The sequence below is a fragment of the Sesamum indicum genome, linkage group LG5, assembly GCF_026168435.1.
Source record: "Sesamum indicum cultivar Baizhima isolate 11 linkage group LG5, ASM2616843v1, whole genome shotgun sequence".
NCBI classification, from domain to species: domain Eukaryota; kingdom Viridiplantae; phylum Streptophyta; class Magnoliopsida; order Lamiales; family Pedaliaceae; genus Sesamum; species Sesamum indicum.
The window spans coordinates 10,119,184-10,135,798 of record NC_142661.1 but is presented as its reverse complement, the minus strand read 5'-3'; positions in this window follow the sequence as shown (position 1 = coordinate 10,135,798).

Below are 16,615 nucleotides of genomic sequence, written 5' to 3'. Positions count from 1 at the left end.
TTAATGAAAATTTGTATCCCTTTTGTACTAACTTGTAGTTGTTATTATGGTTTCCAAAATTACCACACAAATACTTGGGCGTAGAACAACGTTTGTGTCAAGTTTCGTCGAATTTTGAGAACGCTCAAAATTTAGTTTTTTTGCACGGTTTTATAAAGCAAATTCATTTTCCTTTTATACTAACTTGTAGTTATTATTAAGCTTAGCAAATAGACAACACAAATGCTTGGATATAGACCAATGTTTGGGACAAGTTTCGTCGAATTCGTAGAACGTTCAAAAGTTAGCTGTTTTGCACAATTTTATTAAAGCAAATTTGTTTTCCTTTTACACTAACTTGTAGGTATTATTAACCACACAAATTCTTGGTTCTAGACCTACGGTTGGGTTATGTTTCGTGGAATTCTGAGAACGTTCAAAATTTAGCTGTTTTGCACAATTTTATTAAATCAAATTTGTTTTCCTTTTGCACTAACTTGTAGGTATTATTAACAACACAAATTCTTAGTTCTAGACCTACAGTTGGGTCAAGTTTCCTCGAATTCTATGAACGTTCAAAATTTAGCTGTTTTGCACTGTTTATTAAAGCAAGTTTGTTTCCCTTTTATACTAACTTGTAGGTAATATTACGCTTAGCAAATTTACCCCACAAATTCTTGGGTCTAGACCAACGGTTGGGTCAGGTTTCGTCGAATTCTGACAACGTTCAAAAGTAAGCTCTATTGCACGATTTTATTAAAGCAAGTTTATTTCCCTTTTATACTAACTTGTAGTTATTATTACGCTTAGACAATTTACCACACGAATTCGCAGCTCTAGACCAACGTTTGTGTCAAGTTTCGTCGAATTCTGTGAACGTTAAAATTTAACTGTTTTGCACGATTTTATTAAAGCAAGTTTGTTTCGCTTTTGTACTAACTTGTAGTTGTTATTATGCTTTCCAAAATTACCACACAAATTCTTGGGCGTAGACCAACGTTTGTGTCAATTTTCGTCGAATTTTGAGAACGCTCAAAATTTAGCTGTTTTGCACGATTTATTAAAGCAAATTCATTTCCCTTTTATACTAACTTGTAGTTATTATTAAGCTTAGCAAATATACAACATAAATGGTTGGATATAGACCAATGTTTGGGACAAGTTTCGTCGAATTCGTAGAATGTTCAAATGTTAGCTGTTTTGCACAATTTTATTAAAGCAAATTTGTTTTCCTTTTACACTAACTTGTAGGTATTATTAACCAAACAAATTCTTGGTTCTAAACCTACGGTTGGGTTATGTTTCGTGGAATTCTGAGAACGTCCAAAATTTAGCTGTTTTGTACGGCTTTATTTTTGTTTCCCTTTTATACTAACTTGTAGGTATTATTACTCTTAGAAAATTTACCACACAAATGCTTCGGTCTAGACCTACGGTTGGGTCAAGTTTCCTCGAATTCTGTGAACGTTCAAAATATAGCTGTTTTGCACGGATTTATTAAAGCAAGTTTGTTTTCCTTTTATACTAACTTGTAGGTAATATTACGCTTAGCAAATTTACCCCACAAATTCTTGGGTCTAGACCAACGGTTGGGTCATGTTTCGTCGAATTCTGACAACGTTCAAAACTTTTACACGATTTTATTAAAGCAAGTTTATTTCCCTTTTATACTAACTTGTAGTTATTATTACGCTTAGCCAATTTACCATACAAATTCGCAGCTCTAGACCAACGTTTGTGTCAAGTTTCGTCGAATTCTGTGAACGTTAAAATTTAGCTGTTTTGCACGATTTTATTAATGAAAATTTGTTTCCCTTTTGTACTAACTTGTAGTTGTTATTATGGTTTCCAAAATTACCACACAAATACTTGGGCGTAGAACAACGTTTGTGTCAAGTTTCGTCGAATTTTGAGAACGCTCAAAATTTAGTTTTTTTGCACGGTTTTATAAAGCAAATTCATTTTCCTTTTATACTAACTTGTAGTTATTATTAAGCTTAGCAAATAGACAACACAAATGCTTGGATATAGACCAATGTTTGGGACAAGTTTCGTCGAATTCGTAGAACGTTCAAAAGTTAGCTGTTTTGCACAATTTTATTAAAGCAAATTTGTTTTCCTTTTACACTAACTTGTAGGTATTATTAACCACACAAATTCTTGGTTCTAGACCTACGGTTGGGTTATGTTTCGTGGAATTCTGAGAACGTTCAAAATTTAGCTGTTTTGCACGGTTTTATTAAAGCAAATTTGTTTTCCTTTTACACTAACTTGTAGGTATTATTAACCACACAAATTCTTGGTTCTAGACCTACGGTTGGGTCAAGTTTCCTCGAATTCTGTGAACGTTCAAAATATAGCTGTTTTGCACGGTTTTATTAAAGCAAGTTTGTTTTCCTTTTATACTAACTTGTAGGTAATATTACGCTTAGCAAATTTACCCCACAAATTCTTGGGTCTAGACCAACGGTTGGTCATGTTTCGTCGAATTCTGACAATGTTCAAAAGTAAGCTCTTTTGCACGATTTTATTAAAGCAAGTTTATTTCCCTTTTATACTAACTTGTAGTTATTATTACGCTTAGCCAATTTACCACACAAATTCGCAGCTCTGGACCAACGTTTGTGTCAAGTTTCGTCGAATTCTGTGAACGTTAAAATTTAGCTGTTTTGCACGAGTTTATTAAAGCATGTTTGTTTCGCTTTTGTACTAACTTGTAGTTGTTATTATGCTTTCCAAAATTACCACACAAATTCTTGGGCGTAGACCAACGTTTGTGTCAAGTTTCGTCGAATTTTGAGAACGTTCAAAATTTAGTTTTTTTGCACGGTTTTATAAAGCAAATTCATTTTCCTTTTATACTAACTTGTAGTTATTATTAAGCATAGCAAATATACAACACAAATGCTTGGATATGGACCAATGTTTGGGACAAGTTTCGTCGAATTCGTAGAACGTTCAAAAGTTAGCTGTTTTGCACAATTTTATTAGAAGCAAATTTGTTTTCCTTTTACACTAACTTGTAGGTATTATTAACCACACAAATTCTTGGTTCTAGATCTACGATTGGGTTAAGTTTCGTCGAATTCTAAGAATGTTCAAAATTTAGCTGTTTTGCACGGTTTTATTAAAGCAAGTTTGTTTTCCTTTTATACTAACTTGTAGGTATTATTACGCTTAGAAAACTTACCACACAAATACTTCAGTCTAGACCTACGGTTGGGTCTTTCCTCGAATTCTGTGAACGTTCAAAATTTAGCTGTTTTGCACGATTTTATTATAGCAAGTTTGTTTCCCTTTTATACTAACTTGTAGGTAATATTACGCTTAGCAAATTTACCCCACAAATTCTTGGGTCTAGACTAACGGTTGGGTCATGTTTCGTCGAATTCTGACAACGTTCAAAACTTTTGCGCGATTTTATTAAAGCAAGTTTATTTCCTTTTTATACTAACTTGTAGTTATTATTACGCTTAGCCAATTTACCACACAAATTCGCAGCTCTGGACCAACATTTGTGTCAAGTTTCGTCGAATTCTGTGAACGTTAAAATTTAGCTGTTTTGCACGATTTTATTAAAGCAAGTTTGTTTCCCTTTTGTACTAACTTGTAGTTATTATTAAGCTTAGCAAATATACAACACAAATGGTTGGATATAGACCAATGTTTGGGACAAGTTTCGTCGAATTCGTAGAACGTTCAAATGTTAGCTGTTTTGCACAATTTTATTAAAGCAAATTTGTTTTCCTTTTACACTAACTTGTAGGTATTATTAACCACACAAATTCTTGGTTCTAGACCTACGGTTGGGTTATGTTTCGTGGAATTCTGAGAACGTTCAAAATTTAGCTGTTTTGCACGGTTTTATTAAAGCAAGTTTGTTTTCCTTTTATACTAACTTGTAGGTATTATTACTCTTAGAAAATTTACCACACAAATGCTTCGGTCTAGACCTACGGTTGGGTCAAGTTTCCTCGAATTCTGTGAACGTTCAAAATATAGCTATTTTGCACTGTTTTATTAAAGCAAGTTTGTTTTCCTTTTATACTAACTTGTAGGTAATATTACGCTTAGCAAATTTACCCCACAAATTCTTGGGTCTAGACCAACGGTTGGTCATGTTTCATCGAATTCTGACAATGTTCAAAAGTAAGCTCTTTTGCACGATTTTATTAAAGCAAGTTTATTTCCCTTTTATACTAACTTGTAGTTATTATTACGCTTAGCCAATTTACCATACAAATTCGCAGCTCTGGACCAACGTTTGGGTCAAGTTTCGTCGAATTCTGTGAACGTTAAAATTTAGCTGTTTTGCACGAGTTTATTAAAGCATGTTTGTTTCGCTTTTGTACTAGCTTGTAGTTGTTATTATGCTTTCCAAAATTACCACACAAATTCTTGGGCGTAGACCAACGTTTGTGTCAAGTTTCGTCGAATTTTGAGAACGCTCAAAATTTAGTTTTTTTGCACGGTTTTATAAAGCAAATTCATTTTCCTTTTATACTAACTTGTAGTTATTATTAAGCATAGCAAATATACAACACAAATGCTTGGATATGGACCAATGTTTGGGACAAGTTTCGTCGAATTCGTAGAACGTTCACAAGTTAGCTGTTTTGCACAATTTTATTAGAAGCAAATTTGTTTTCCTTTTACACTAACTTGTAGGTATTATTAACCACACAAATTCTTGGTTCTAGATCTATGATTGGGTTAAGTTTCGTCGAATTCTAAGAATGTTCAAAATTTAGCTGTTTTGCACGGTTTTATTAAAGCAAGTTTGTTTTCCTTTTATACTAACTTGTAGGTATTATTACGCTTAGAAAACTTACCACACAAATACTTCGGTCTAGACCTACAGTTGGGTCTTTCCTCGAATTCTGTGAACGTTCAAAATTTAGCTGTTTTGCACGGTTTTATTATAGCAAGTTTGTTTCCCTTTTATACTAACTTGTTGGTAATATTACGCTTAGCAAATTTACCCCACAAATTCTTGGGTCTAGACTAACGGTTGGGTCATGTTTCGTCGAATTCTGACAACGTTCAAAACTTTTGCACGATTTTATTAAAGCAAGTTTATTTCCTTTTTATACTAACTTGTAGTTATTATTACGTTTAGCCAATTTACCACACAAATTCGCAGCTCTGGACCAACATTTGTGTCAAGTTTCGTCGAATTCTGTGAACGTTAAAATTTAGCTGTTTTGCACGATTTTATTAAAGCAAGTTTGTTTCCCTTTTGTACTAACTTGTAGTTGTTATTATGCTTTCCAAAATTACCACACAAATTCTTGGGCGTAGACCAACGTTTGTGTCAAGTTTCGTCGAATTTTGAGAACGCTCAAAATTTAGTTTTTTTGCATGGTTTTATAAAGCAAATTCATTTTCCTTTTATACTAACTTGTAGTTATTATTGAGCTTAGCAAATATACAACACAAATGCTTGGATATAGACCAATGTTTGGGACAAGGTTCGTCGAATTCATAGAATGTTCAAAAGTTAGCTGTTTTGCACAATTTTATTAAATCAAATTTGTTTTCCTTTTGCACTAACTTGTAGGTATTATTAACAACACAAATTCTTAGTTCTAGACCTACAGTTGGGTCAAGTTTCCTGGAATTCTATGAACGTTCAAAATTTAGCTGTTTTGCACTGTTTATTAAAGCAAGTTTGTTTCCTTTTTATACTAACTTGTAGGTAATATTACGCTTAGCAAATTTACCCCACAAATTCTTGGGTCTAGACCAACGGTTGGGTCAGGTTTCGTCGAATTCTGACAACGTTCAAAAGTAAGCTCTTTTGCACGATTTTATTAAAGCAAGTTTATTTCCCTTTTATACTAACTTGTAGTTATTATTACGCTTAGACAATTTACCACACGAATTCGCAGCTCTAGACCAACGTTTGTGTCAAGTTTCGTCGAATTCTGTGAACGTTAAAATTTAACTATTTTGCACGATTTTATTAAAGCAAGTTTGTTTCGCTTTTGTACTAACTTGTAGTTGTTATTATGCTTTCCAAAATTACCACACAAATTCTTGGGCGTAGACCAACGTTTGTGTCAATTTTCGTCGAATTTTGAGAACGCTCAAAATTTAGCTGTTTTGCACGATTTATTAAAGCAAATTCATTTCCCTTTTATACTAACTTGTAGTTATTATTAAGCTTAGCAAATATACAACACAAATGGTTGGATATAGACCAATGTTTGGGACAAGTTTCGTCGAATTCGTAGAACGTTCAAATGTTAGCTGTTTTGCACAATTTTATTAAAGCAAATTTGTTTTCCTTTTACACTAACTTGTAGGTATTATTAACCAAACAAATTCTTGGTTCTAGACCTACGGTTGGGTTATGTTTCGTGGAATTCTGAGAACGTCCAAAATTTAGCTGTTTTGTACGGCTTTATTTTTGTTTCCCTTTTATACTAACTTGTAGGTATTATTACTCTTAGAAAATTTACCACACAAATGCTTCGGTCTAGACCTACGGTTGGGTCAAGTTTCCTCGAATTCTGTGAACGTTCAAAATATAGCTGTTTTGCACGGATTTATTAAAGCAAGTTTGTTTTCCTTTTATACTAACTTGTAGGTAATATTACGCTTAGCAAATTTACCCCACAAATTCTTGGGTCTAGACCAACGGTTGGGTCATGTTTCTTCGAATTCTGACAACGTTCAAAACTTTTACACGATTTTATTAAAGCAAGTTTATTTCCCTTTTATACTAACTTGTAGTTATTATTACGCTTAGCCAATTTACCATACAAATTCGCAGCTCTAGACCAACGTTTGTGTCAAGTTTCGTCGAATTCTGTGAACGTTAAAATTTAGCTGTTTTGCACGATTTTATTAATGAAAATTTGTTTCCCTTTTGTACTAACTTGTAGTTGTTATTATGGTTTCCAAAATTACCACACAAATACTTGGGCGTAGAACAACATTTGTGTCAAGTTTCGTCGAATTTTGAGAACGCTCAAAATTTAGTTTTTTTGCACGGTTTTATAAAGCAAATTCATTTTCCTTTTATACTAACTTGTAGTTATTATTAAGCTTAGCAAATAGACAACACAAATGCTTGGATATAGACCAATGTTTGGGACAAGTTTCGTCGAATTCGTAGAACGTTCAAAAGTTAGCTGTTTTGCACAATTTTATTAAAGCAAATTTGTTTTCCTTTTACACTAACTTGTAGGTATTATTAACCACACAAATTCTTGGTTCTAGACCTACGGTTGGGTTATGTTTCGTGGAATTCTGAGAACGTTCAAAATTTAGCTGTTTTGCACGGTTTTATTAAAGCAAGTTTGTTTTCCTTTTATACTAACTTGTAGGTATTATTACTCTTAGAAAATTTACCACACAAATGCTTCGGTCTAGACCTACGGTTGGGTCAAGTTTCCTCGAATTCTGTGAACGTTCAAAATATAGCTGTTTTGCACGGTTTTATTAAAGCAAGTTTGTTTTCCTTTTATACTAACTTGTAGGTAATATTACGCTTAGCAAATTTACCCCACAAATTCTTGGGTCTAGACCAACGGTTGGTCATGTTTCGTCGAATTCTGACAATGTTCAAAAGTAAGCTCTTTTGCACGATTTTATTAAAGCAAGTTTATTTCCCTTTTATACTAACTTGTAGTTATTATTACGCTTAGCCAATTTACCACACAAATTCGCAGCTCTGGACCAACGTTTGTGTCAAGTTTCGTCGAATTCTGTGAACGTTAAAATTTAGCTGTTTTGCACGAGTTTATTAAAGCATGTTTGTTTCGCTTTTGTACTAACTTGTAGTTGTTATTATGCTTTCCAAAATTACCACACAAATTCTTGGGCGTAGACCAACGTTTGTGTCAAGTTTCGTCGAATTTTGAGAACGCTCAAAATTTAGTTTTTTTGCACGGTTTTATAAAGCAAATTCATTTTCCTTTTATACTAACTTGTAGTTATTATTAAGCATAGCAAATATACAACACAAATGCTTGGATATGGACCAATGTTTGGGACAAGTTTCGTCGAATTCGTAGAACGTTCAAAAGTTAGCTGTTTTGCACAATTTTATTAGAAGCAAATTTGTTTTCCTTTTACACTAACTTGTAGGTATTATTAACCGCACAAATTCTTGGTTCTAGATCTACGATTGGGTTAAGTTTCGTCGAATTCTAAGAATGTTCAAAATTTAGCTGTTTTGCACGGTTTTATTAAAGCAAGTTTGTTTTCCTTTTATACTAACTTGTAGGTATTATTACGCTTAGAAAACTTACCACACAAATACTTCAGTTTAGACCTACGGTTGGGTCTTTCCTCGAATTCTGTGAACGTTCAAAATTTAGCTGTTTTGCACGGTTTTATTATAGCAAGTTTGTTTCCCTTTTATACTAACTTGTAGGTAATATTACGCTTAGCAAATTTACCCCACAAATTCTTGGGTCTAGACTAACGGTTGGGTCATGTTTCGTCGAATTCTGACAACGTTCAAAACTTTTGCACGATTTTATTAAAGCAAGTTTATTTCCTTTTTATACTAACTTGTAGTTATTATTACGCTTAGCCAATTTACCACACAAATTCGCAGCTCTGGACCAACATTTGTGTCAAGTTTCGTCGAATTCTGTGAACGTTAAAATTTAGCTGTTTTGCACGATTTTATTAAAGCAAGTTTGTTTCCCTTTTGTACTAACTTGTAGTTATTATTAAGCTTAGCAAATATACAACACAAATGGTTGGATATAGACCAATGTTTGGGACAAGTTTCGTCGAATTCGTAGAACGTTCAAATGTTAGCTGTTTTGCACAATTTTATTAAAGCAAATTTGTTTTCCTTTTACACTAACTTGTAGTTATCATTAACCAGACAAATTCTTGGTTCTAGACCTAACGGTTGGGTTATGTTTCGTGGAATTCTGAGAACGTCCAAAATTTAGCTGTTTTGTACGGCTTTATTTTTGTTTCCCTTTTATACTAACTTGTAGGTATTATTACTCTTAGAAAATTTACCACACAAATGCTTCGGTCTAGACCTACGGTTGGGTCAAGTTTCCTCGAATTCTGTGAACGTTCAAAATATAGCTGTTTTGCACGGATTTATTAAAGCAAGTTTGTTTTCCTTTTATACTAACTTGTAGGTAATATTACGCTTAGCAAATTTACCCCACAAATTCTTTGGTCTAGACCAACGGTTGGGTCATGTTTCGTCGAATTCTGACAACGTTCAAAACTTTTACACGATTTTATTAAAGCAAGTTTATTTCCCTTTTATACTAACTTGTAGTTATTATTACGCTTAGCCAATTTACCATACAAATTCGCAGCTCTAGACCAACGTTTGTGTCGAGTATCGTCGAATTCTGTGAACGTTAAAATTTAGCTGTTTTGCACGATTTTATTAATGAAAATTTGTTTCCCTTTTGTACTAACTTGTAGTTGTTATTATGGTTTCCAAAATTACCACACAAATACTTGGGCGTAGAACAACATTTGTGTCAAGTTTCGTCGAATTTTGAGAACGCTCAAAATTTAGTTTTTTTGCACGGTTTTATAAAGCAAATTCATTTTCCTTTTATACTAACTTGTAGTTATTATTAAGCTTAGCAAATAGACAACACAAATGCTTGGATATAGACCAATGTTTGGGACAAGTTTCGTCGAATTCGTAGAACGTTCAAAAGTTAGCTGTTTTGCACAATTTTATTAAAGCAAATTTGTTTTCCTTTTACACTAACTTGTAGGTATTATTAACCACACAAATTCTTGGTTCTAGACCTACGGTTGGGTTATGTTTCGTGGAATTCTGAGAACGTTCAAAATTTAGCTGTTCTGCACGGTTTTATTAAAGCAAGTTTGTTTTCCTTTTATACTAACTTGTAGGTATTATTACTCTTAGAAAATTTACCACACAAATGCTTCGGTCTAGACCTACGGTTGGGTCAAGTTTCCTCGAATTCTGTGAACGTTCAAAATATAGCTGTTTTGCACGGTTTTATTAAAGCAAGTTTGTTTTCCTTTTATACTACTAACTTGTAGGTAATATTACGCTTAGCAAATTTACCCCACAAATTCTTGGGTCTAGACCAACGGTTGGTCATGTTTCGTCGAATTCTGACAATGTTCAAAAGTAAGCTCTTTTGCACGATTTTATTAAAGCAAGTTTATTTCCCTTTTATACTAACTTGTAGTTATTATTACGCTTAGCCAATTTACCACACAAATTCGCAGCTCTGGACCAACGTTTGTGTCAAGTTTCGTCGAATTCTGTGAACGTTAAAATTTAGCTGTTTTGCACGAGTTTATTAAAGCATGTTTGTTTCGCTTTTGTACTAACTTGTAGTTGTTATTATGCTTTCCAAAATTACCACACAAATTCTTGGGCGTAGACCAACGTTTGTGTCAAGTTTCGTCGAATTTTGAGAACGCTCAAAATTTAGTTTTTTTGCACGGTTTTATAAAGCAAATTCATTTTCCTTTTATACTAACTTGTAGTTATTATTAAGCATAGCAAATATACAACACAAATGCTTGGATATGGACCAATGTTTGGGACAAGTTTCGTCGAATTCGTAGAACGTTCAAAAGTTAGCTGTTTTGCACAATTTTATTAGAAGCAAATTTGTTTTCCTTTTACACTAACTTGTAGGTATTATTAACCGCACAAATTCTTGGTTCTAGATCTACGATTGGGTTAAGTTTCGTCGAATTCTAAGAATGTTCAAAATTTAGCTGTTTTGCACGGTTTTATTAAAGCAAGTTTGTTTTCCTTTTATACTAACTTGTAGGTATTATTACGCTTAGAAAACTTACCACACAAATACTTCAGTCTAGACCTACGGTTGGGTCTTTCCTCGAATTCTGTGAACGTTCAAAATTTAGCTGTTTTGCACGGTTTTATTATAGCAAGTTTGTTTCCCTTTTATACTAACTTGTAGGTAATATTACGCTTAGCAAATTTACCCCACAAATTCTTGGGTCTAGACTAACGGTTGGGTCATGTTTCGTCGAATTCTGACAACGTTCAAAACTTTTGCACGATTTTATTAAAGCAAGTTTATTTCCTTTTTATACTAACTTGTAGTTATTATTACGCTTAGCCAATTTACCACACAAATTCGCAGCTCTGGACCAACATTTGTGTCAAGTTTCGTCGAATTCTGTGAACGTTAAAATTTAGCTGTTTTGCACGATTTTATTAAAGCAAGTTTGTTTCCCTTTTGTACTAACTTGTAGTTATTATTAAGCTTAGCAAATATACAACACAAATGGTTGGATATAGACCAATGTTTGGGACAAGTTTCGTCGAATTCGTAGAACGTTCAAATGTTAGCTGTTTTGCACAATTTTATTAAAGCAAATTTGTTTTCCTTTTACACTAACTTGTAGTTATCATTAACCAGACAAATTCTTGGTTCTAGACCTAACGGTTGGGTTATGTTTCGTGGAATTCTGAGAACGTCCAAAATTTAGCTGTTTTGTACGGCTTTATTTTTGTTTCCCTTTTATACTAACTTGTAGGTATTATTACTCTTAGAAAATTTACCACACAAATGCTTCGGTCTAGACCTACGGTTGGGTCAAGTTTCCTCGAATTCTGTGAACGTTCAAAATATAGCTGTTTTGCACGGATTTATTAAAGCAAGTTTGTTTTTCCTTTTATACTAACTTGTAGGTAATATTACGCTTAGCAAATTTACCCCACAAATTCTTTGGTCTAGACCAACGGTTGGGTCATGTTTCGTCGAATTCTGACAACGTTCAAAACTTTTACACGATTTTATTAAAGCAAGTTTATTTCCCTTTTATACTAACTTGTAGTTATTATTACGCTTAGCCAATTTACCATACAAATTCGCAGCTCTAGACCAACGTTTGTGTCAAGTTTCGTCGAATTCTGTGAACGTTAAAATTTAGCTGTTTTGCACGATTTTATTAATGAAAATTTGTTTCCCTTTTGTACTAACTTGTAGTTGTTATTATGGTTTCCAAAATTACCACACAAATACTTGGGCGTAGAACAACATTTGTGTCAAGTTTCGTCGAATTTTGAGAACGCTCAAAATTTAGTTTTTTTGCACGGTTTTATAAAGCAAATTCATTTTCCTTTTATACTAACTTGTAGTTATTATTAAGCTTAGCAAATAGACAACACAAATGCTTGGATATAGACCAATGTTTGGGACAAGTTTCGTCGAATTCGTAGAACGTTCAAAAGTTAGCTGTTTTGCACAATTTTATTAAAGCAAATTTGTTTTCCTTTTACACTAACTTGTAGGTATTATTAACCACACAAATTCTTGGTTCTAGACCTACGGTTGGGTTATGTTTCGTGGAATTCTGAGAACGTTCAAAATTTAGCTGTTTTGCACGGTTTTATTAAAGCAAGTTTGTTTTCCTTTTATACTAACTTGTAGGTATTATTACTCTTAGAAAATTTACCACACAAATGCTTCGGTCTAGACCTACGGTTGGGTCAAGTTTCCTCGAATTCTGTGAACGTTCAAAATATAGCTGTTTTGCACGGTTTTATTAAAGCAAGTTTGTTTTCCTTTTATACTAACTTGTAGGTAATATTACGCTTAGCAAATTTACCCCACAAATTCTTGGGTCTAGACCAACGGTTGGTCATGTTTCGTCGAATTCTTACAATGTTCAAAAGTAAGCTCTTTTGCACGATTTTATTAAAGCAAGTTTATTTCCCTTTTATACTAACTTGTAGTTATTATTACGCTTAGCCAATTTACCACACAAATTCGCAGCTCTGGACCAACGTTTGTGTCAAGTTTCGTCGAATTCTGTGAACGTTAAAATTTAGCTGTTTTGCACGAGTTTATTAAAGCATGTTTGTTTCGCTTTTGTACTAACTTGTAGTTGTTATTATGCTTTCCAAAATTACCACACAAATTCTTGGGCGTAGACCAACGTTTGTGTCAAGTTTCGTCGAATTTTGAGAACGCTCAAAATTTAGTTTTTTTGCACGGTTTTATAAAGCAAATTCATTTTCCTTTTATACTAACTTGTAGTTATTATTAAGCATAGCAAATATACAACACAAATGCTTGGATATGGACCAATGTTTGGGACAAGTTTCGTCGAATTCGTAGAACGTTCAAAAGTTAGCTGTTTTGCACAATTTTATTAGAAGCAAATTTGTTTTCCTTTTACACTAACTTGTAGGTATTATTAACCGCACAAATTCTTGGTTCTAGATCTACGATTGGGTTAAGTTTCGTCGAATTCTAAGAATGTTCAAAATTTAGCTGTTTTGCACGGTTTTATTAAAGCAAGTTTGTTTTCCTTTTATACTAACTTGTAGGTATTATTACGCTTAGAAAACTTACCACACAAATACTTCAGTCTAGACCTACGGTTGGGTCTTTCCTCGAATTCTGTGAACGTTCAAAATTTAGCTGTTTTGCACGGTTTTATTATAGCAAGTTTGTTTCCCTTTTATACTAACTTGTAGGTAATATTACGCTTAGCAAATTTACCCCACAAATTCTTGGGTCTAGACTAACGGTTGGGTCATGTTTCGTCGAATTCTGACAACGTTCAAAACTTTTGCACGATTTTATTAAAGCAAGTTTATTTCCTTTTTATACTAACTTGTAGTTATTATTACGCTTAGCCAATTTACCACACAAATTCGCAGCTCTGGACCAACATTTGTGTCAAGTTTCGTCGAATTCTGTGAACGTTAAAATTTAGCTGTTTTGCACGATTTTATTAAAGCAAGTTTGTTTCCCTTTTGTACTAACTTGTAGTTATTATTAAGCTTAGCAAATATACAACACAAATGGTTGGATATAGACCAATGTTTGGGACAAGTTTCGTCGAATTCGTAGAACGTTCAAATGTTAGCTGTTTTGCACAATTTTATTAAAGCAAATTTGTTTTCCTTTTACACTAACTTGTAGTTATCATTAACCAGACAAATTCTTGGTTCTAGACCTAACGGTTGGGTTATGTTTCGTGGAATTCTGAGAACGTCCAAAATTTAGCTGTTTTGTACGGCTTTATTTTTGTTTCCCTTTTATACTAACTTGTAGGTATTATTACTCTTAGAAAATTTACCACACAAATGCTTCGGTCTAGACCTACGGTTGGGTCAAGTTTCCTCGAATTCTGTGAACGTTCAAAATATAGCTGTTTTGCACGGATTTATTAAAGCAAGTTTGTTTTTCCTTTTATACTAACTTGTAGGTAATATTACGCTTAGCAAATTTACCCCACAAATTCTTTGGTCTAGACCAACGGTTGGGTCATGTTTCGTCGAATTCTGACAACGTTCAAAACTTTTACACGATTTTATTAAAGCAAGTTTATTTCCCTTTTATACTAACTTGTAGTTATTATTACGCTTAGCCAATTTACCATACAAATTCGCAGCTCTAGACCAACGTTTGTGTCAAGTTTCGTCGAATTCTGTGAACGTTAAAATTTAGCTGTTTTGCACGATTTTATTAATGAAAATTTGTTTCCCTTTTGTACTAACTTGTAGTTGTTATTATGGTTTCCAAAATTACCACACAAATACTTGGGCGTAGAACAACATTTGTGTCAAGTTTCGTCGAATTTTGAGAACGCTCAAAATTTAGTTTTTTTGCACGGTTTTATAAAGCAAATTCATTTTCCTTTTATACTAACTTGTAGTTATTATTAAGCTTAGCAAATAGACAACACAAATGCTTGGATATAGACCAATGTTTGGGACAAGTTTCGTCGAATTCGTAGAACGTTCAAAAGTTAGCTGTTTTGCACAATTTTATTAAAGCAAATTTGTTTTCCTTTTACACTAACTTGTAGGTATTATTAACCACACAAATTCTTGGTTCTAGACCTACGGTTGGGTTATGTTTCGTGGAATTCTGAGAACGTTCAAAATTTAGCTGTTTTGCACGGTTTTATTAAAGCAAGTTTGTTTTCCTTTTATACTAACTTGTAGGTATTATTACTCTTAGAAAATTTACCACACAAATGCTTCGGTCTAGACCTACGGTTGGGTCAAGTTTCCTCGAATTCTGTGAACGTTCAAAATATAGCTGTTTTGCACGGTTTTATTAAAGCAAGTTTGTTTTCCTTTTATACTAACTTGTAGGTAATATTACGCTTAGCAAATTTACCCCACAAATTCTTGGGTCTAGACCAACGGTTGGTCATGTTTCGTCGAATTCTTACAATGTTCAAAAGTAAGCTCTTTTGCACGATTTTATTAAAGCAAGTTTATTTCCCTTTTATACTAACTTGTAGTTATTATTACGCTTAGCCAATTTACCACACAAATTCGCAGCTCTGGACCAACGTTTGTGTCAAGTTTCGTCGAATTCTGTGAACGTTAAAATTTAGCTGTTTTGCACGAGTTTATTAAAGCATGTTTGTTTCGCTTTTGTACTAACTTGTAGTTGTTATTATGCTTTCCAAAATTACCACACAAATTCTTGGGCGTAGACCAACGTTTGTGTCAAGTTTCGTCGAATTTTGAGAACGCTCAAAATTTAGTTTTTTTGCACGGTTTTATAAAGCAAATTCATTTTCCTTTTATACTAACTTGTAGTTATTATTAAGCATAGCAAATATACAACACAAATGCTTGGATATGGACCAATGTTTGGGACAAGTTTCGTCGAATTCGTAGAACGTTCAAAAGTTAGCTGTTTTGCACAATTTTATTAGAAGCAAATTTGTTTTCCTTTTACACTAACTTGTAGGTATTATTAACCGCACAAATTCTTGGTTCTAGATCTACGATTGGGTTAAGTTTCGTCGAATTCTAAGAATGTTCAAAATTTAGCTGTTTTGCACGGTTTTATTAAAGCAAGTTTGTTTTCCTTTTATACTAACTTGTAGGTATTATTACGCTTAGAAAACTTACCACACAAATACTTCAGTCTAGACCTACGGTTGGGTCTTTCCTCGAATTCTGTGAACGTTCAAAATTTAGCTGTTTTGCACGGTTTTATTATAGCAAGTTTGTTTCCCTTTTATACTAACTTGTAGGTAATATTACGCTTAGCAAATTTACCCCACAAATTCTTGGGTCTAGACTAACGGTTGGGTCATGTTTCGTCGAATTCTGACAACGTTCAAAACTTTTGCACGATTTTATTAAAGCAAGTTTATTTCCTTTTTATACTAACTTGTAGTTATTATTACGCTTAGCCAATTTACCACACAAATTCGCAGCTCTGGACCAACATTTGTGTCAAGTTTCGTCGAATTCTGTGAACGTTAAAATTTAGCTGTTTTGCACGATTTTATTAAAGCAAGTTTGTTTCCCTTTTGTACTAACTTGTAGTTATTATTAAGCTTAGCAAATATACAACACAAATGGTTGGATATAGACCAATGTTTGGGACAAGTTTCGTCGAATTCGTAGAACGTTCAAATGTTAGCTGTTTTGCACAATTTTATTAAAGCAAATTTGTTTTCCTTTTACACTAACTTGTAGTTATCATTAACCAGACAAATTCTTGGTTCTAGACCTAACGGTTGGGTTATGTTTCGTGGAATTCTGAGAACGTCCAAAATTTAGCTGTTTTGTACGGCTTTATTTTTGTTTCCCTTTTATACTAACTTGTAGGTATTATTACTCTTAGAAAATTTACCACACAAATGCTTCGGTCTAGACCTACGGTTGGGTCAAGTTTCCTCG